The following is a 21,742-nucleotide window of genomic DNA, read 5'->3' on the forward strand; positions in this document are numbered from 1 at the left end:
TTACAAAATCATTCAGCCTGGCCAGTGTGGCTCAGTGGGTGAGCATCCACCTGTGAACCAAGAGGCTTCTGGTCCCATTCTTGGTCAGGCCCGTGCCTGGGTTGCAGGTTCCGTCCCCTGTAGGGGGCCTGCGGGAGGCAGCTGATGGGTGTTTCTCTCTCATCAATGTTTCTATCTCTCTATCCCTCTACCTTCTTCTCTCTCTAAAAAATCAATAAAAACATATTTTAAAAGATCATTTAATCTAATTTTGTGATAGTGTTTTAACTTTTCACTGTCAAAAATTTAAAAATATATGAGGGTGAGGAGCATCTTATATAATAAAGATGTAATATGCAAATGGTTGTTATGCTGTGAAGTGTAACGACCGACCGAGTAACGACCGGAATCACAGATCAGCAGGAGGTTGAGACAGTGAGCTACAAGCAGGCAGCGGAGAGCTACGGGAGAGGGCAGGGCAGCAAGCTATGGGGGAGGGGAAGGGGAGTGGAGGGGCGTTACAGGAGGGCGGGGTAAGGGGTGGAGAGCTACTGGAGGGTGGCAGCAAGCTACTGGCGAGCTACTGGTGCACTGATTCATGCGCAGGGCTACTAGTAGTATAATAAACCAGGTGCCCATTATCCAGCTTCAATAGTTATCAATATTTCGTAATTCTTGCCTCATTCATTTCCCCATCACTATATTCAATTTCCTTCCTTTTTCCCCTCCCTTCCTCCCTCTCTTCCTTCCTTCTTTCTTTGGAGCATTTTGAAGCAAATCCTGACAGTGTATTTCATCTGTAAATACACATAACTCAATGTTAGGCCGATTTCACTGATTCCTTTATGAACTGTGTGGTGATTAGCTCTCACTCTTCCCTCCATCTCTCCACCTCCGACTCCGGTTTCTAACACATTTTTGTTCTTCCACCACAGTTCTCCTGCTCTGAGCCTTAGGTCCGTATTTAAATAGATTCATTGCTCAAACCCGAGTCTTTTCACACAGACCATGTAAGAGTTCTTTATTTTGATCCATCTATTTCAGGCGTCCTCAAACTACGGCCTGCGGGCCACATGTGGGTGTTTTTGCCGTTTTGTTTTTTTACTTCAAAATAAGATATGTGCAGTGTGCATAGGAATTTGTTCATAGTTTTTTTAAAACTATAGTCTGGCCCTCCAACCGTCTGAGGGACAGTTAACTGGCCCCCTGTTTACAAAGTTTGAGGACCCCTGGTCTATTTGTTGGCTGATTTTATTTCTTTATCCAAAATGGGACTTACAGGGTCTCATTCTCTCAGTTTTGCCTGATCAAGGTGCCTGCACTGCTTTTGTATCTGAAGAGTGCCTTGGTGGAGAATAGTATTCTTATCTCCCAGTTCCTTTCCCTCAGAACCCGCAGACCACGCTTTATTTCTAGATCCTGGAAGTTTGCGTTGCTGAGGCCCATCAGATGGTTTGCCCCTTTATTTCCTATCGAGATGCCTGATGGAATCTTTTTGATACTGGATGTACAAGAATTTAATCAACTTATTTCTTTTGATCAGTTATTCTGTATCAATTTTTCTTGGAACATACCATATTCTTACAATTTGTAGAAACAGTTCTTCATTTTAGGAAATATTTCTGCGTTTATATCCTTGTATACAGTAGCTATACTCTTTATTGGGTTACCAACTTAAGCAATTAGCATTGCTTGGCCTCCATAGCAATCAAATTATTTATAATTGCTTTAATGTATGTCTTTCTCTTCTATAGTAATAGTAATTATCTTAAACCTTTCCTCTAAGTCATTTATTAGATGTCTAGACTTGTATGCTTTATTCCTTGCTGGTTCTAACTCATTTATTAGATCTTTAATTGTACTGCTTGGTTCTCAACTTGTTTCTTTGGTTTTTCAATTCCTCTTTTCCTCTAATTCTATGGTTTTATCACCTTACCTACAAACTTTTAAAAGACTGCTTTACTCTAAATAAGTTCATTACCACCAAACCAGCATTACAAGAAATGTTAAAAGGACCCCTTTAAGAAATAGGGAAAAAGAGACAAATAATTATAAAAAATAGATGGCATAGAGACTAAAAAATAATACACAAGATCAATGAAACTAAGCTGGTTCTTTGAAAAGATAAACAAGACTCATCCTAAAACAAAGAGAGAGGACCCAATAAACAAAATCAGAAATGAAAGAGCATAGAAATAAAAAGAATTGTAAGAAAATGCTATGAACAACTATATGCCAACAAATTAGACAACCTGACTGAGATGGATAAATTCCTAGAAATATACAACTTTCCAAAACTCAATTAGAAAACCCGAATAGACCTATAACAACCAATGGAATTGAAGCAGTAATAAAACTAAATAATAAAAAATCCTCCCAGGAAACAAAAGTCTGGAACCTGATGGCTTCATAGGGAAGTTTCACAACATTCAGAGCACTAACCCCTATCCTCCTCAAACTACCCCAAAAACCCAAGAGGCAGGCACACTTCCAAGCTCTTTACGAGGCCAGCATTATCCTAACTCTAAAACCAGATAAAGACACTACCCAGAAAGAAAATTATAGACCTATATCCCTGATGAATATAAGTACTAAAATCCTCAACAATATATTAGCAAAGTTAATCCAGCAATACATTAAAGAGATTGTACAGCATGATCAAGTGGGATTTATTCCTGGGATGCAAGGTTGGTACAATATATGCAAATCAATTAACATGAAACACCACATAAACAAAAGGAGGGATAAAAATCATATCATATTAACAGATAGAGGAAAAATATTGGACAAAATCCAGCACCCATCTATAATAATAAAAGTGTAATATGCTAATTACACTGGACATCCTTCCGGATGCCCTTTTGGACGACCTTCCGAATGAAGCTGGGGCTGTGAGAGAAGCCTAGTCCTGGGTGCCTGCCAGCGGCCAGAGGGAAGCCCGGGTCCTGGATGCCAGAGGGAAGCCAGTGCTGACAGCTGGGGGAAGGAAGGCCTACTCTCTCTTTTTTTTTTTTAAATATATTTTATTGATTTTTCACAGAGAGCAAGGGAGAGGGATAGAGAGCTAGAAACATCGATGAGAGAGAGAGACATTGACCAGCTGCCTCCTGCACACCCCTCACCAGGGGATGTGCCTGCAACCAATGCACATGCCCTTGACCGGAATCGAACCTGGGACCTTCCAGTCCACAGACCAATGCTCTATCCACTGAGCCAAACCGGTTTCGGCAGGAAGGCCTACTCTTGCATGAATTTCGTACATCAGGCCTCTAGTGCTATATAATAAAAGGCTAATATGCAAATTGACCAAATGGCAGAATGACTGGTCGCTATGACATGCACTGACCACAGGGGGCAGACACTCAACACAGGAGCTGCTCCCCAGTGGTCAGTGTGCCAGAAGTTAGGCTCACCACTGGCGAGCACAGTAGTGGTGGCGGGAGCCTCTCCCATCTCTGCAGCAGCACTAAGGATGTCTGACTGACGTCTTAGGCCTGCTCCCTCGACTGATGGCTTAGGCCCACAGGGAGCGGGCCTAAGCTGTCAGTCAGACATCCCCTGAGGGCTCCCAGTCTGCGAGAGGGTGCAGGCCAGGCTGAGAGATGCCCCTGAGTGTAGAAATTTCATGCACCAGGCCTCTAGTTTATGATATAAATGCATTAAAAAAGTGATTATAGAGGGGATGTATCTCAATATAATAAAGAACATGCATGACAAACACATAGCCAAACATCATACTCAACAGGGAAAAACTAAAAGTGTTTCCTTTAAGTTAAGATCAGCAACAACACAGGGATGTCCACTTTCACCACTCTTATTCCACATAGTACTGGAAGTCCTAGTCACAGTGATCAGACAAGAAAAAGAAATAAAAGGCATCCACATTGGAAAGGAAGAAGTAAAACTGTCACTATGTACAGATGACATGATATTGTATATAGAGCACCCTATATATTCTACCAAAAACTACTAGAACTGATAAATAAATTCAGTAAAGTAGCAGGATACAAAATAAATATTCAGAAACAAGTTGCATTTTATACACCAACTAGAGGCCCAGTGCATGAATTTGTGCACGGGTGGGTTCTCTAGGCCTGGCCGGTGATCAGGGCCAATTAGGGCTTGGCCAGTCAGGGCCTGCTGGCTGGAGGGAGGGGCGAGGGGAGGGACTGTGGGTTGATTGGGACCTGCCAGCCGGGGGGGAGGGATGGGGTGCGGGAGGTTGGTCGCTGGCCCTGAGGAGGGAGCCAGCCCTTGGGCCCCTGGGAAAGGGGCCGCATCCACTGCCACCCATTCCCAGTTCCCCATCCAAGCCCGGGGCCCAAAGACCCCGGTGGGGTTGGGAGAGGAGGTGACGGTTGCCGGGCCAGGCACAAAAGAAATGGACGCCGGACTCTGACACTGCTGGCTGGCTGTGGGAGGTTGGCTGTGGGAGCACACTGACCACCAGGTGGCAGCTCCTGCATTGAGCGTCTTCCCCCTGATGGTCAGTGCATGTCATAGCAACTGGTCCACCAGTAGTTCTGGTTGTTCCAGTTGTTCAGTTGTAATGGTCGCTTAGGCTTTTATATAAATAGATCATGAGCAATCAGAAAGAAAACTAAGTGGGAGAACCAAGATGGCAGCATAGATAAATGCCGGTACTCACCACCTCCCACAACCACATCAAAATTACAACTAAAATACAGAACTACCATCATTCAGAACCACCTGAAATCTGGCTGAATGGAAGTCCTACAACTAGAGAAGTAAAGAAGAAACCACATCAAGACTAGTAGGAGGGGCAGAGGCTTGGAACAGGCTGGTCTAACACCCATGTGTGGTGTTTTTTTAAAAAAAATATTTTTTATTGATTTCAGAGAGGAAGGAAAGGAGAGGGAGAGATAGAAACATCCACGATGAGAGAGAATCATGGATTGGCTGCCACCTGCAAGTCCCCCACTGGGAATTGAGCCCACAAACCAGGCATGTGCCCTTGACCGGAATCGAACTCGGGACCTTTCAGTTCACAGGCCGACGCTCTATCCACTGACCAAACCAGCTAGGGCGACGTGTGGTGTTTTTTAATCGGGTAGGAGATTGTCTCTGTGGAGGCTTCCTGTGAGGAGCTAGGGGTCCCAGCCCCAGGGTTCCAAAGCTGGGAAGAGAAGTCCCTGTAACTTTGGGTTGTAAAAACCAGTAGGGATTGTGGCTCAGAGACATGGAGGCTGCTGGAGACCTAGTAGTTCCTCTTAAAAGGCTTGCACATGAAGTTAAACAGTCCTATTCCCTCTGAGCTCCAGCACTGGGTGGTGGCATTGGGTAAACCAGGGACATACAAGGAGAAACTGGACTGTCTGGCACAGGGGCAGGAACTTGGATGTGGCTTTCCGAAGACAGGGGTGCTCACAGGGGTCGGTGTTCCTATGCTGGGACCTCCCTGTCACAGAGCTGACTGGCAGCCATATCTGAGATTCTGTCAACATGGCCCACACTATTGGCTTTATCCCAGTGATCCCCTGAGACCCTGCCTCATCCAACTTTCAGCCCCACCCAAGCTGATGGCAGCAGCTTTTCCCTATGAATGACCTCTCTTGGCTTAGGCTTCAGACTTTGCTAATATCTCTCAAAAAATCAACAGCTGGTGTCAGTGTGCTACATACCTATCGATAAGAGGCCCAAGACCTGGCACTAGCACCAGCCTGCCTTGCTTCACAACTGGGCCTCGTCTGGGCACTTCCTAGCTCAATACAAATAGTAGCCATCTGAAGATAGCTCTGTAGCTCCTGCCAGGTGGCCCAGGCAGTGGCTGACTTTGCACTTCCCTGGAGACCTAAGAGACGGTGCACCCAGTGGACAGCGTCATATCACACCAGATTACAACTCTACACATCCACATACTACACACTCAAGGGGCAGACTCAGTGAGCACCAAAGCCCCACTGAAGCAAGTCCTGCTCCATAGGGGTGTCTCCTGCACAGCAGCTCTTCACTGTAGTTGCAGCTGGTTCTCACAGCCCTTTGGCCTGGAGGTCAACTCCTCCCAGTGACACAAAGAGCAATCCAGGCTCAACTACAACAAGTCTGTGCGCACAGCCCACACAGAGGTGCACCTAGAGTGCCCAGCTCAGGTGACTGGGGAGGCTGAGCCACTGGGCCCTGCAGAACACCTACTACACAAGGCCACTCTGTCAACTCCAGGAGACATGGTAGCTCTACCCAAAACATAGTAACAAACACAGGGAAGCAGCCAAAATGTGGAGACAAAGAACCATGTCACAAATGAAAGAAATGGAAGCAAGCAAACTACTGGATATAGAGTTCAAAACCTAGACACATGGCTATAAGGTTTCTCAAGGATCTTAATGAGAGCTTTTAGGGACTTAGTGAGACTTTCAAGGATCTTAGTGAGAATGTCAAAGACATGAAAAAGTATCAGTTAGAAATTAAGCATGCACTAACTGAAATGAAGAATAATTTACAGGGATTCAACAGTAGAGGATTCCAAGAATCACATCAATGATTTGGAATATGAGGAAGCAAAAAACACCCAATCAGAATAGCAAAAAGAAAAAAGAATCAAAAAATATGAAGATAGTGTAAGGAGCCTCTGGGGCACCTTCAAGTGTACCAACATTCACATTATGGGGGTTCCAGAAGGAAAAGATAGATAGCAAGACATTAGAAACCTATTTGAAGAAATAATGATAGAAAACTTCACCTACCTGGTGAAAGAAATAGACTTACAAGTCCAGGAAGCACAGAGAGTCCCAAACAAGCAAAACCCAAAGAGGCCCACACCAAGACACATCATAATGAAAATGCCAAGGGCTTAAGACAAAAAGAGAATCTTAAAAACAGCAAGAGAAAATCAGTTAATTACCTATGAGGGAGCACCCATACAACTGATTTCTATATAGAGAAACTTTGCAGGCCAGAAGGGAGAGGCAATAACTATTCAAAATTATGAATAGCAAGGACCTACAACTAAGATTACTCTATCCAGCAAAACTATCATTTAGAATTGAAAGTCAGATAAAGAGCTTCACAGACAAGAAAAAGCTAGAGGAATTCATCACCACCAAACCAGTATTACATGAAATGCTGAAGGGTATTCTTTAAGAAGAGGAAGAAGAAGAAGAAAAAAAAAAGATAAAAAAATATGAACAATAAAATGGCAATAAATACATATCTATCAACAGTTGAATCTAAAAACCCAGATAAATGAACAAGAAATCTAATGAACAAAATAAACTGATGAATAAAATAGAATCAGAGGCATGGAAACAAGGGACAGACTGATGAATCTCAGAGGGAAGGGGTGAGAGGGGTGCAGGAAGAGATTAACCAAAGATCTTATTTGCATATATGCATAATCTGTGGACACAGACAATATGGTGGTGAAAGCCTGGGGCAGAGCAGGAACTGGGTGGAGGAGGGCAATGGGGGTGAAGAGGGAGACACCGGTAACACTCTCAACAATAATGGTTAAAAAAAAGAAAACAATCCCATTGATAATTGTAATCAATCCCACCCCCCAAAAGAAACTGGAGAAGCTACAAATAAATGGAAGCATACACCAGGCTCATGGATTGGAAGAATTAAAATGTCTATACTACCCCAAACAATCTATATATTCAATGCAATTCCTATCAAAATACCAATGGTGTATTTCACAGAACTAGAATAAATAATCAAAAAAATACATATGGAACTACAAAAGGTTGCAAATAGGCATAGCAATCTTTAGAAAGAAGAACAAAGTTGGTGGTATCACACTACTTGATATCACACTATGCTCCTAGGCTATACTAATCAAAACAGCATGGTATGGCCCGGCCAGCGTGGTTCAGTGGTTGAGCGTTGACCTATGAACCAAGAGGTCATGTTTTGATTCCTGGTCATGGCATATGCCCAGGTTGCGTGTTTGAGCCCCAATGGAGAACATGCAAGAGGCAGCTGATCAATGATTCTCTCTAATTATTGATGTTTCCATCTCTTTTCCTCTCTGGAACCAATGAATATATATTTTAAAAAAACAGCATGGTATGGACATAAAACAGATATATAGATCAATGGAACAGAATAGAGAGCCCAGAATAAACCTATGCCTATATGATTAATTGAGGCAAGAACATACAATGGAGTAAAGACAGTCTATTCAATAAATGGTGTTGATAAGATTGAACAGTACATACAACAAACCCCACACAAAAAACAACACACTAAAATAGATCAGCTTCTTACACCATATTTAAGAATAAACTAAAAATGAATTAGAGCCTTAAATGTAAGACTCTAAATCATAAAAGTCCTAGAAGAAACAGGAAGTAAAGTGTCTGATATTTCTCTTCGCAATATTTTTTTCTGATATATCTCCTCAGGTAAGGGAAGCAAAAATAAATAAATAAAAAATAAACCAATAGGACTATATCAAACAAAAATGTTTTTGCACAGTAAAAAAATTATCAACAAAACAAAAAGAAAACCTACTGAATAGGAGAATATATTTTTCAGTGATACAGTGTTAATATTGAAAATTTATAAGGAACTCAGATAATTCAATACCAAAAATACAAACAGTCCAATTAAAAAATGGGCAGAGGATCTGAATAGACACTTCTTTAAAGAGGATATATAGGCCGATAGACATATGAAAAGATGCTCAACATCACTAATCATCAGAGAGATGCAAATTAAAACCACAATGAGATGTCCCGTGACACTGATCAGAATGGCTATCATCAATCGACAAACAACAAGTATTGGCAAGGATGTTGAGAAAAGCGAACCCTCATGCAGTGCTGGTGAGAATGCAGACTGGTGCAGCCACTATGGAAAACAGTATGGAGGGTCCTCAAAAAGTTAAAAATGGGTGGGGGGCAGGTGCAGGCTGGAAGGGGTCAGGGGGAAAAAAGGGGACATCTGTAATACTTTCAACAATAAAGATAAAAACATTAAAAATGGAGCTGTCTCATGACCCAGTGATTCCACTTCTGGGTATATGTCTGAAGAAACCCCAAACCCTAAGTTGAAAGAATATATGTACTACTGTGTTCACTGCAGTGCTATTTACAGTAAACAAGATATGGAAGCAACTCAAATACCCTTAGAAAGACAAATGGATCAAAAGGTAGTGGTGCACAGAAATAATGGAATATTACTCAGCCATGAAAAATAATAAAATCTTATTTGTGTCAGCAAAATGAACCTAGTGTTTTTTTTGCTAAGTGAAGTTAAGTCAGACAGAGAAAGACAAATACCATATGACTTCACTTATATGTGAAATCTAAGGAATGAAATCTTACCTAATAATAGAGAAACATGTAAATTGACCATACCTCCGCTACACCCACAGCCAATCAGAGTATGCAAATTAACCCAACAAAGATGGCGGTTAATTTGCATACATACCTGGGTCCTGGGAAACTCCTCGGCACCGAGGTCACTCCCAGCCAGCCATTGGCGGGGAGGGGGGGCGCCTTCCTTAGGCTTGGGAAGGGGCCGAGCCTGCAATCAGAGGGACGGGGGTGCCCGCTTCCCAAGCCTAAAGCCTGGGGCGGAGGCTTTAGGCTTGGGAAGGGGCCGAGCCTGCGACCAAACACAGACCATCTGGAAGTCAGCGCTGGGTTGCCCAGCTGCAGCCTGGCAACCCAGCACTGACTGCCCAGGTGGCTGAGACCCAGAAAGTGAGTCAGGGTCTGATCTGCAGCCTCAGTGGAAGCTGTTGATCAGTGTACTTACCTCTCTCTTCCTCTCCCTCTTTCTTTCTGATCTTCACCAGCAGCCAGGCTTTTCTTTCTCTCCTGGCCTCCGCAGGGGCTGCTGTTAATCCCCGCCTCTTTGATCAGGCCCAGAAATAGGCCTGGAGATGCTGATTGGCATAGGAACCGACCAATGAGAACCAAATCTGTGTGCTGTGGGGAGCCAATGGCTGCCTAGAAGGTGGAGCTTTTGACGCTGACTGGCATTGAAACTGACCAATCAGAACCAAATCTGGGTGCTATGGGGAGCCAATGGCTGCCTAGGAGGTGAAGATTTTTTTTAAAATATATTTTATTGATTTTTTACAGAAAGAAAGGGAGAGGGATAGAAAGTTAGAAACATCGATGGGAGAGAAACATCGTTCAGCTGCCTCCTGCACACCCCCTACTGGGGATGTGCCCACAACCAAGGTACATGCCCTTGATCGGAATCGAACCTGGGACCTTTCAGTCCACAGGCTGACACTCTATCCACTGAGCCAAACCGGTTAGGGCTAGGAGGTGAAGCTTTTGATGCTGGCATAGGAACCGACCAATTAGAACCAAATTGGCCAGCAGAGGAGGGCAGTTGGGGGCAACATCAGGCCTGCAGGAGAGGGCAGTTAGGGGTGATCAGGCTGGCAGGCAGGTGAGCAATTAGGAGCCAGTGGTCCCAGATTGTGAGAGGGATATCTGACTGCCGGTTTAGGCCTGATAGGGATCAGGCCTAAAATGGCAGTCGGACATCCTGCAAGGGGTCCCCAATTGGAGAGGATGCAGGCTGAGTTGAGGGAACCCCCTCTCCATGCACGAATTTCATGCACTGGGCCTCTAGTAAAGGAATAAAGTTGAAACAGACTCATAGATGCAGAGAACAGCCTGATAGTTGCCAGAGAGGAGGTAGTTTGGAGGGATGGATGTAAAAGGTGAAGGGATTAAGAAGTACACATTGGGCCTGACTGGCATGGTTCAGTGGTTGAGCATCAACCTATGAACCAGGAGGTCATGGTTCGATTTCGGTCAGGGCACATGCCCAGGTTGAGGGCTCCATCCTCATTGGGGGCGTGCAAGAGGCAGCTGATTGATGGTTCCCTCTCATCATTGATGTTTATATCTCTCTCTCCCTCTCCCTTCCTCTCAGAAATCAATAAAAATATTTTTTTAAAAAAAGAAGTTCAAATTGATAGTTAAAAAATAGTCACAGAGCTGTAAGTACAGTATAGGGAATAGAGTCAATAAAATTGTATTAACTATGTATAGTGCCAGGTGGGGACTGGAAATGCCAAGGAAGCATTTTGTGAAGTGTATGATTGTCTGACTACTATACTGTACACCTGAAACTAATTCAAAATAATATTGAATGTAAACTGTAATTTAAAAAGATAGATTTGCCTGGCTGGCATGGCTCAGGGGTTGAGCATTGACCTATGAACCAGGAGGTCACAGTTCAATTCCCAGTTGGGGCACATGCCAGGGCTGCAGGCTCAATCCCCAGTGTGGGGCATGCAGGAGGCAGCTGATCAATTATTCTCTCTTATCATTGATGTTTCGGTCTCTCTCTCTCTCCCTCTCCCTTCCTCTCTGAAATCAATAAAAATATATTTTAAAAAATAAAAAATAAAATAGATAGCTTTATTGAGATACAATTCACATGCCATATAATTCACCCATTTCAAGTATACAATTAAACGGTTTACTAAAAATATATGTAATTGTGAATATACTAATAGTCACAGAGCTATACAGTCATCACCATAACTGATTTTAAGACATTTCATGACCAAAAGGAAACCCCATACCTCTTATCTGTCACCACTGAAAGCCCCCTCCGACCCTCACCGCTCTCACAGCACTGGGTAACCACTAATCTTTCTGCTCCTATAGAATTGCCTGTTCTGGACATTTCACATAAATGAAATCATACAATATGTGTCCTTTTGTGACTGGCTTCTTTCATTTATCATAATGTTTTGGAGGTTCATCCATGTTGTAGCAAGTATTGTTACTCACTTCTTTTTATTGTTGAGTAATATCCCATTGCATGGGTGCATTATATTTTACTTATTCACTCATCAGTGGATTGTGTTCACTTTTTGACCATCTATACTAATAAAAGGGTAATAGGCTAATTAGACCGGGAGACCAGACATCTTCCTACTGTCCAACTTCCTTCTGGACAAAGTCATGGTGGTGGGGGTCAAGGCAGAGGCAGTTAGGGGTGATCAGGCCTGGAGGGGAGGGCAGTTGGGGGCCATGAGGCCAGTAGGGGAGCCATTAGGTGGTGATCAAGCCAGTAGGCAGGCAAGTCGTTAGTAGCCAGCGGTCCCAGATTGCGAGAGGGATGTCCAACTGCCTGGATGGGGCCTAAACCAGCAGTCGGACATCCCCTGAGGGGTCTCGGATTGAAGAGGGTGCAGGCCGGGCTGAGGGCTCCCTCTCCCCCGTACACAAATTTCATGCGCTGGGCCTCTAGTTATTAATAATCCTTCTATGAACATTTGTGCAACTTTTTGTGTGGGTATATGGAGTGGAATTGCCAGTCATGGTGACACTGTTAATAACCTGGTTATGACTGACAGGAAGGCACGCAGGGGAGGCAGCTAACACAGGCCACCATCCACACGGGTTCCCAGGAGGCTGCAGGGACCACTCCCAGGTCTGTTCCGCTGTGGCTGGGGCAGGGACTGGATAATAGACGCATGCCCAGTGGGAAGGTGCCTACTGTCAGTCACACCTGGGAACAGGTCATGGCCAGAATGGGCGTGGCCACTGCCAGGGCATGAAACCAGAATGTTTAGATTCCTGGCCCAAGGAGCGCTCTCTGGGCACTGAGCCCTAGGCACTCTCGGGACTCCTGCTGCGTGGGGCACATTCCCCTGCATTCGCCTGCATTCGCCCTGCAAATCTGCCTGATGCTGAGCTGGGCCTGATGCTGAGCTGGGCCTGATGCTGAGCTGGGCCGGCTGCACCCTGGAACGGAGACTCTGCACTGGCCCTGCTTCTGGCTCTGCTGACCCCACCGCTGCCCTTTTCCAGGACTGGGTTCAGGACTGGAACCCAAGGAATGTAACTCCAAACAAGTAAAGTCTTTTACCATCTCCTTCTCCGTGGGGCCTCTGAAAATTCCCATTTCAGCCGTGCCCGAGCACCCCTCTCCCACTGGCTGTGAAGTTCAATTCTCCCACAACAATATGGTGACTGCATTTTAACCTCCGAGGAACCGGCAAATTCTGCTTCCCAAAGCTGCCGACCGCTCCCTTTCCACCAGGCGCGGGAGGCTCCCATCTTCCTGGCTGTGCCAACACGTGTTGCTTTCCATCTTTTCATTATTCTCACCCGGCGGTGAGACGGTGTCTCACTGTGTTCACATTTGCAATTCCCTGGTGGCTAATTGTGGGGAGCATCTTGTCAGGGGCTTATTGGCTCTTTATCTTCTTTGAAAAAATGTCTTTTCCTTTGCCCATTTTTAATGGGCTGATTTGTCCTTTTATGATTGGGTTGTAGTACTTCTGTATGTATTATAAATACAAGTCCCTAATGAGATGTATGATTTATAAAAATTTCCCTGGTATTTGTGGTTGTCTTTTCACTTTTCTTTATTCTGTCCTTTGGGACACAAAGCATTTAATTTGGATAAAGTTCAGTTTCCCTATTTTTCCCTTTTGTTGCTTGTGCCTTGGTGTCCTAAGACTCTACCCCTTAGTCCAAGGTCATGGAGACCTGCACCTATGTCTTCTTATAAGGATTTTATAATTTTAACTTGTGAATTTAGTTTTTTAATCCATTTTGAGTTCATTTTTGACTATGGTGTGAAGGACAGGTCCAATTCATCATTTTACATGTAAATCTCCAGTTGTCTCAATACCATTTGCTGAAAAGAATACTCTTTTCCCATTTAATTATCCTAGTATCTTGCTGAAAGTCAAGTTACCATAAACCTAAGAGGCTTATTTCTGGACGCTCAATTCTATTCCATTAATATCTCTATATCTATCCTTCTGCAAGATTCATCCATGAACTTTTAAGAAAATTAAATTCATTTTATCACTAAGTTCTTGCAGCAGAAATATTTTCTGTTTCTTAGGTCACACTGTCATTTAGATTCTCTCTCTCTTCCCCTCCCTCCCTCCCTCCCTCCCTCCCTCCCTCCCTCCCTCCCTCCCTCCCTCCCTCCCTCCCTTTCTCTCTCTCATTTGCATTGTTGCTGTACCATTGCTCTGATATAATCAGGAACTTCTTGACATCTTTCCCAACATTATTTGGGGCTGATTTATCTCTAGTACTTTCCTGACTACAACTAAAGAATTGGTGCATGGCCTTCTTTTCTGTAGCCTGAGGTTGCAGGGTTTGGGCAGAAACGAATGCGCAGTTGCCCTTGCTGGGAAGCCTGGGCTCTGTATTAGCTTTCTAAAATGTGGCCAAATTTCTTGAACTGTCAGTCCAATGCACTGCCCCCCTCCCAGCTAGCAACATGCCCACACTCCTGTAGGACTCGGCGCACACCCCTGACCTTGCGCAGAGTTCTGGAAGGTGCAAACCCTGGCGTCTCTCCCACGTCTACTAAGGTTCTGCACAATGCGGCGGTCTCAGGCTTGGAGGCCTCTCTTAGACATTTTTCACAGCTGCCCAGTCTCCATTGGAGGGCACTTGGCCCACACTGGTGATCAGCAGCGAGAACTCTCAGTTTTGTCAACGCACCCCTTTCCTCTCAGCAGCACTCTTAGGAGGACCGTGGGGTGGTGGGTTCTGTGTGGGGACAGCTCTATTGTTCCTCCCCTGCCCACCACTTTTCAATGTTCATAGAATCAGGTTGTAATGTTTTCTTTAGTTATTGCTGGGGACTTTTTAAGCTTAAAATTATTGTGATTGTTCATTTCATTAGGTATTAAAGGAGGGAGCTTCTGTTGTCCGACATATATTCTGATACAGCACTTTTAGGAAGCCATCTGGCCCTGCTTACAGAGCTACAAGATGGCTCTAGTCTAATTCAGAAATCCTACTTCTGGGAACTTATCATAAGAAATAATTCACAATGAGCCCTAGATGGTTTGGCTCAGGTGATAAAGCATCGGCCCATGGACTGAAGATCCCAGGCTCTATTCCAGTCAAGGGCACACACCTTGGTTGCAGGCTCTATCTCCAGTGCTGGCCAGAGGCAACCAATCAATGTGTCTCTCTCACATTCATATTTCTCTCTCTCTGTCTTTCCCCCTCCATTCCACTCTCTCTAAAAATCAATGAAAAATATCCTTGGGTGAGGATTAACAACAAAAACACGAAACAGAAATAATTCACAATGAAAATAATCTCTATGCACGAACCCTCTGTGATAGAAAAAATTTAGAAATAATTTATGTCTCACATCAGGAGCTCAGTCACAATGATCCTATATAATAAAGAGGTAATATGCAAATTGACCATCACTCCAATACACAAGATGGCCGCCCCCATGTGGTCAAAGATGGCCACACCCATGTGGACATAAGATGGCTACCACAAGATGGCCAGCAGGGGAGGGCAGTTGGGGGCGATCAGGCCTGCAGGGGAGGGCAGTTAGGGGTGACTGTATTTTAACCTCCGAGGAACTGTTTAACCTCCGAGGAACAGGCCAGCAGAGGAGGGCAGTTGGGGGCAACCAGGCCTGCAGGGAAGAGCAGTTGCGGGGGGACCCAGACCTGTAGGGGAGGGCAGTTGGGGGGGACCAGGCCTGCAGGGGAGGGCAGTTGGGGGGGACCAGGGCAGTTGGGGGTGACCAAGCCAACAGGGAAGGGCAGTTGGGAGCAACCAGGCCAGGGGAGGGCAGTTGAGGGGGGGGGCCAGACCTGCAGGGGAGGGCAGTTAGGGGGAACCAGGCCTGCAGGGGAGGGCAGTTGGGGGCGACCAGGCCTGCAGGGGAGGGCAGTTGGGGCAGACCAGGCCTGCAGGGGAGGGCAGCTAGGGGGGGGACAAGGCCTGCATGGGAGGGCAGTTGGGGGGGACCAGGCCTGCAGGGGAGGGCAGTTGGGGGGAACAAGGCCTGCAGGGGAGGACAGCTGGGGGGGAACCAGGCCTGCATGGGAGGACAGCTGGGGGGGGGACCAGGCCTGCAGGGGAGGACAGTTTGGGGGGGACCAGACCTGCAGGGGAGGGCAGTTGGGGGCAATCTGGCCGGCAGGGGAGCAGTTAGGCATCGATCAGGCTGGCAGGGGAGTGGTTAGGGGGTGATCAGGCTGGCAGGCAGAAGCGGTTAGGGCAATCAGGCAGACAGGCAGGCAAGTGGTTGGGAGCAGGAGAGGGCAGTTGCGGGGGACAAGGCCTGCAGGGGAGGAGCAATCCTCACCTCCTGGATTGTGAGAGGGATGTCCGACTGCCCCTTTAGGCCTGATCCCGGTGGCACTGGGCCTAAATGATCAGTCGGACATCCCTTGAAGGGTCCCAGATTGGAGACGGTGCAGGCTGGGCTGAGGGACACCCCCCCTCCCCGTGCATGAATTTCATTCACCGGGCCTCTAGTGTCATATAAGATGAATGAAATATTTTGCAGTCAATTAGAATGATAGTTACACAAACTAATACCAGGAAAATGCTCTCAGAAAATGTGACAGATAAAAATAGAATAAAAAATGGAATATGTACCATTATGGCAACTATGTGAAGGGATAAAAGCAGATGGACAAGAAAGAAAAAAATTTTTTGAAATCTGAAATACTTGTGAAAGGGAGGTATGAACAAAGAGATATTTTTGGTTATTTTTATTTAGCAGAACTGACTTGTTTTTACAAAAAAAAAAAAAAAAAAAAGACTAAAAGCATGATTCAGAAAAGCATTTATCCCCTCTCCCTTACTGATGTTATTAGCTTTGTGGCTTGAGATTCAACCGAGTAAAAGTAGATTTACCAGCTGTATAACCTATACCGTTTGGGCATCTGTAAGATGGGCCTGATTTTATGTCAAACTTAGAAAATCACTGCGGAGGGTGCATAGATAGTTGTGTCAAACATTGAGCATGGCTCTGGGCACACAGAAAGCCCCTGATAACATTGAACTCTAGGTGCCTGGCTCTCATCAGAGTGATTCCTGTTCACTCTACACTGTGAGTGTAGCTCACCCTCTGGTCCAGGTGCCAGGCCAGGAAGGGGAAACAGTAGAAATACAGGAAGACAAGGGGCTTCTATCACCTCTGACTACCCAGCAGCTCTATTTCCTCTCCTTCCCGTGGGAGAGGAGGTAAATTTCCCACAGAGCAGTGAGTGAGCTTTCAGAGGCACACAATAGAGGGCGACATAAAGCAGTCTCTGAACAAACAAACCCCTGGTTGACAAGCCAGGATTCATGTCAGAGGATGTGAACCCAACACCCTCGGAGGCCTGTTTGCTTCCCTGGACGCGTGCTCCCCTGCAGGCCCTCCAGCATGTATGTGAGAGGCCCATTCACCACGTGGCTCCTGGATCACGAAGAGCCCAGCAATGTCCCAATGGCCCTGAGGTCAGTGAAGGCCCGGAAGCTCTCGCCACGAGAATTTTACCCTGGGCCCTGGTGGAAAGGCTGGAAGGCACGTGAAGCTTTTGAAGGCGGTGATAAGAAAGCACACTCAAAGCCAGGCACAAGAGCCCACATAGCATACGGCTCCACGTGTATACAATGTCCAGAAAAGGCAAATCTACAGAGAGTTGCTGAGAGGCTGGCTGGAGCTGTTAAGCTGAGGGCTTCAAGGCGCCTCTGTCAGTGACTGGCAGGTAGCAGGCAGAACAGAGTGAGGAGGTGGTTAAACTGAGCAGGAGCATAACCATTCAACTGGATCCAACTGACATGTTACATGACTTCATCAATGGCAGCAGAATATATTCTCAAGCTTATGTGGAACATTCACTAAGCTAGACCATAAAACCCACCTTAAATATTTAAGAATAGAATAGAAATCATACCGTGTGTACTCTCAGACTACAATGCAATTAAACTAGAAAAAGAAGAACAAATTAAATCCAAAGAAAGCTGAAGAAAAATAATAAAAATTAGAGCAGAGATTAATTAAATTAAAAACAAAAAATTAATAGAGAAAAATTAAAAAGTAAAAGCAATTCCTTTGAGATACTAATAAAATCGACAAACCTCTAGCCCGGCTAACCAGGAAAGAGAGAAGACACAAATGACTAGCATCAGAAATGAAAGTGGAGTCAGTGCTACCCATTCCTTGGACGTTGAAAGGACAATAAAGGAATATCATGACCAACTTTATGACCACAAATTTGATAACCTAGATGAAATAGACCAGTTTCTTGAAAGCCTATCTATCAAAAGTCATATAGGACACAGACAATAGGGTGGTGATGGCTGGGGGTGGGTGGTGGGGGTTGGGGCGGGATGAGGAGAGGTCAATGGGGGAAAAAGGGGACATATAAAATACTTCCAATAATAAACATTTAATAAAAATAGAGACAGACAAAAGAAAACCTCATATAAGGAGAAATAGATTTTTTGAATAGGTCTATATCTCTTAAAGAAATTGAATTAACAATTAATAACATGTCAAAAGAGAAAGCACCAGGCCCAGATTGGTCACTGGTGAATTCTACCAAACACTTAAGGAAAAAGTGATACCGATTCTCTAGCAGAAGATAGAAGCAGAGGGAGTATTTTCTAACACTTCTATGAGGCCAGCATTACCCTGATACCAAAACAGACAAAAACATTACAAGAAAGGAAAACCAAAAACCAATGATTGCTCATCAACACAGATGCAAAAATCCTTAACAAAATATTAGCAAACCAAAGCCAACAATATACGTATAAAAAAAATTATACAACACGGCCAAGTGGTGTATAATACTTGGGATTTATTTCAAGTATGTAAGGCTGGTTCAGCATTTGAAAATCAATGACTGTGGCCCTGGCCAGGCAGCTCAGTTGGTTAAACCAAGGTCGTCCTGATAAACCAAGGTTGCGGGCTTGATTCCCCAGTCAGGGCACATACAAGAAGCAACCAATGAAAGCATAAATAAGTGAGACAACAAATTGATCTTTTTCTCTTTCTCTCTCTCCCTCTCCCTCCCTCCTCTCTTTCCCTCCCCCTCCTCTCTCAAATACATTAAAAAAAGAAAATCAATTAATATAATTCATCACATCAACAGGCTAAAGAAGAAAAATCACATGAAAACATTTGACAAAAATCCAACACCCATTCATGATAAAAACTCACAGCAAACAAGAAATAGAGGGGAACTTCCTGACTTGATAAAGAATATCAACCACACACCTAACGTTATACTTAGGGTCAGGAACCAGATGCTTTCCCGCTAAGATTGGGAGCAAGATAAGGATGCTCCTCTTACCACTCCTATTCAATATCATACAGGAAGTCATAGCTAAAGCAATAAGACAAGAAAATAAAATTAAAATTTGGGAAGAAAGAAATAAAACTGTGACATGATTTTCTATTAAAGAATTTTTTAAAAATCAACAAAAAACTCCTAGAACATATAGTTATTACAGAAAGGTGGTAGGACACAAGCTTAATATACAAAATTCAATTGCTTTCCTATATACCAGAAATAAAAATTGGAATTTGAAATAAAAAGCCACCATTTACATTTACAGCAAAATAATGAAATACTTAGGCATAAATACAATGAAAATATATTTATTATATTTTTTACAAGAGTAACATGAGAAAAACTAAAATGTCAATGAAGGAAATCAAAGAATATCTAAATAAATGGAGATATAATCCATGTTTATTGTTGGGAAGACTTAAAATTGTTAAAGATGTCTGTTCTTTCCAACTTGGTCTATAGCTTCAACACAACCCCAATAAAAATTACAGCAAGTTATTTTGTGGAGATCAACAAATTGTTTCTAAGTTTATATGGAATGGTAAAATAACCAGAATAGCCAACACAATATCGAAGAAAAACAAAGTTGGAGGAATGACATTACCCAACTTCAAGACTTAGTATGAAACTGAGTAATCAAGTCTTGTTTGATAACAGAATAGGCAAATAGATCAATCAAAAAGACTAGAAGAGGGATCAGAAATAAGCCCACAAATATAGTGAAGTGATATTTGAAAAAGGAGCAAAGACAATTCAACAGAGAAGAGTAGTCTTTTCAACAAATGAATGCATAAACATTATGGGAAAAATGTAGACATAAATCTTATACATGTCACAAAAAAAAATGGAGGGTGAATTTAAATGTAAACACAAAACTTTTAAAAGATAGCATAGGAAAAAATCTAGGTGACATTGGATTTGATGGTGACTTTTTCCCGCCATTTTTTTATTAAGGTATTATATGTGTACATATCTTACCACTGTCCCCCCCCCCCCACCCCACTCCCTGATGGTGACTTTTTAAATACAGCACAAAAAACATAATTTGTGAAAGAAAAAAATTGGTAAGTTAAACTTTATTAAAGTTAAAAACATCTTCTCTGCAAAAGACACTGTTAAAAGAATGAAAAGACAAGCCATAGTCTGGGAGAAAATACTGTAGAATATATATCTGATAAAGGACTTATATCTAAAATATATAAAGAACTCTTAAAACTCAATAAAAAGAAAACAAACAACCCATTTAAAAAATGGGTAAAGGATCTGAAGGAAATCTCACCAAAGAAGTTATACAGATGGCAAACATCACACGCCATCAGAGAACTGTAAACGAAAACACACCTGTTAGAATGGCTACAATCCAACACACTGCCAACACGAAATGCTGACGGAGATGTGGGCAGCAGGATGTCTCGCTCACTCCTGGTGGGAACATAAAATGGTGCAGCCACTATGGAGACAGTTGGGCAGTTTCTTACAATGCTACACACAGTTCACCATACGCCCCACTGCTGTGTTCCAGGGCATTTACCAAATGAACCGAAAACTTAGGTCTACACTAAACCTTTACACAAGTGTTTGTAGCTGCTTTACTCCTACTTTCTAAAAACTGGAATAAGCAAGAACATTCTTCAACAGATATACTGATAAATATCCACACGATGGAACATCGTTCAGTGATAAAAAGAACGGAGCTATGAAGGCACAAAAGACATGAAGGAAACGTACTAGGGAGCAGGCCCAATCTGAAAAGCCTGAGTACTGTAGGATTCCAAACAGATCACCCCCTGGAAAAGGAAACGCAACAGAGACAGTAATATGACCAGTAGTTGCCAGGAGTTATATCTTTTTTATCATATGATCCATTCGTGCTTTTTCTTAAGAAATTAAAAATGAACTCACACCCATCAGGATGGCCACTATAAACAAAACAAAACAACAGAACATGAGGGTGTGGAGTCATTGGAACTCGTGTGCATTGCTGGTGGGGATACAAAATGGTGCAACCAGCATGGAAGACATAATGGCAGCTCCTCAAGAAAATTAAACATAAATGACCATAGCACCCAGGAACTCAACTTTTGGGCACATTTCCAAAAGAACAGAAAGCACGAGACTCACACAGGTATCTGCGCACCCATGCTCATAATAGCATTACTCACGAGAGCCAATAGCGGAAGCAACCCAAGTGCCCATCGGCCGATAAATGGATGGAAAAATGTTGCCTGTGCATTAAACAATGGAGCATTACTCGGCCTTAAAAAGGAAGGAAGTTCTGACACACGCTACAGCATGGATAAACTTGGGAGACATTATGCTAAGAAAATAAACTAGTCAAAGAAGGACAAATACTATATGATTCTATTTCTATGAGGGTCCTGGAGTAGTCCAACGTGTAGAGACAGGAAGGTAAGTGGATGTGGCCGGGGCCGGGCTGGGAAAGGAGGATGCGGAGTTCAGTCTGGGCCGTGAGAAACGTTCTGTAGATGAAGGTGGTGGTTGGACCACAATGTCAATGTATTAATACCACTGACGGCACATTGAAAAACGGTTAAATGGTAAATTTTGGGATATGTAGTTTTACTATGGTAAAAGATAGAAGAATAAAATTCCCCTCCCTCCCAAAAAAGGGGGAAAAGAATGCACATACTCCTCTCTAACTAATGGCTGGCCCAGGGCCGCGTGCGCCTCCGCGGGGAGACGGCGGGCAGCACAGCAGGCGTGCAGGATGCC

At 43.9% G+C, this 21,742-nt stretch overlaps 1 protein-coding gene across 1 annotated transcript in view; it reads right to left on the bottom strand.

Annotated features, from left to right (window-relative positions):
* The window catches only part of DNAH3 (dynein axonemal heavy chain 3), a 212,312-nt gene that overhangs the window by 49,421 nt on the left and 141,149 nt on the right, over positions 1-21,742 (bottom strand). The window lies entirely within an intron of this gene.

This window comes from Eptesicus fuscus, chromosome 4 (assembly GCF_027574615.1).
Source record: "Eptesicus fuscus isolate TK198812 chromosome 4, DD_ASM_mEF_20220401, whole genome shotgun sequence".
Lineage (NCBI taxonomy): Eukaryota > Metazoa > Chordata > Mammalia > Chiroptera > Vespertilionidae > Eptesicus > Eptesicus fuscus.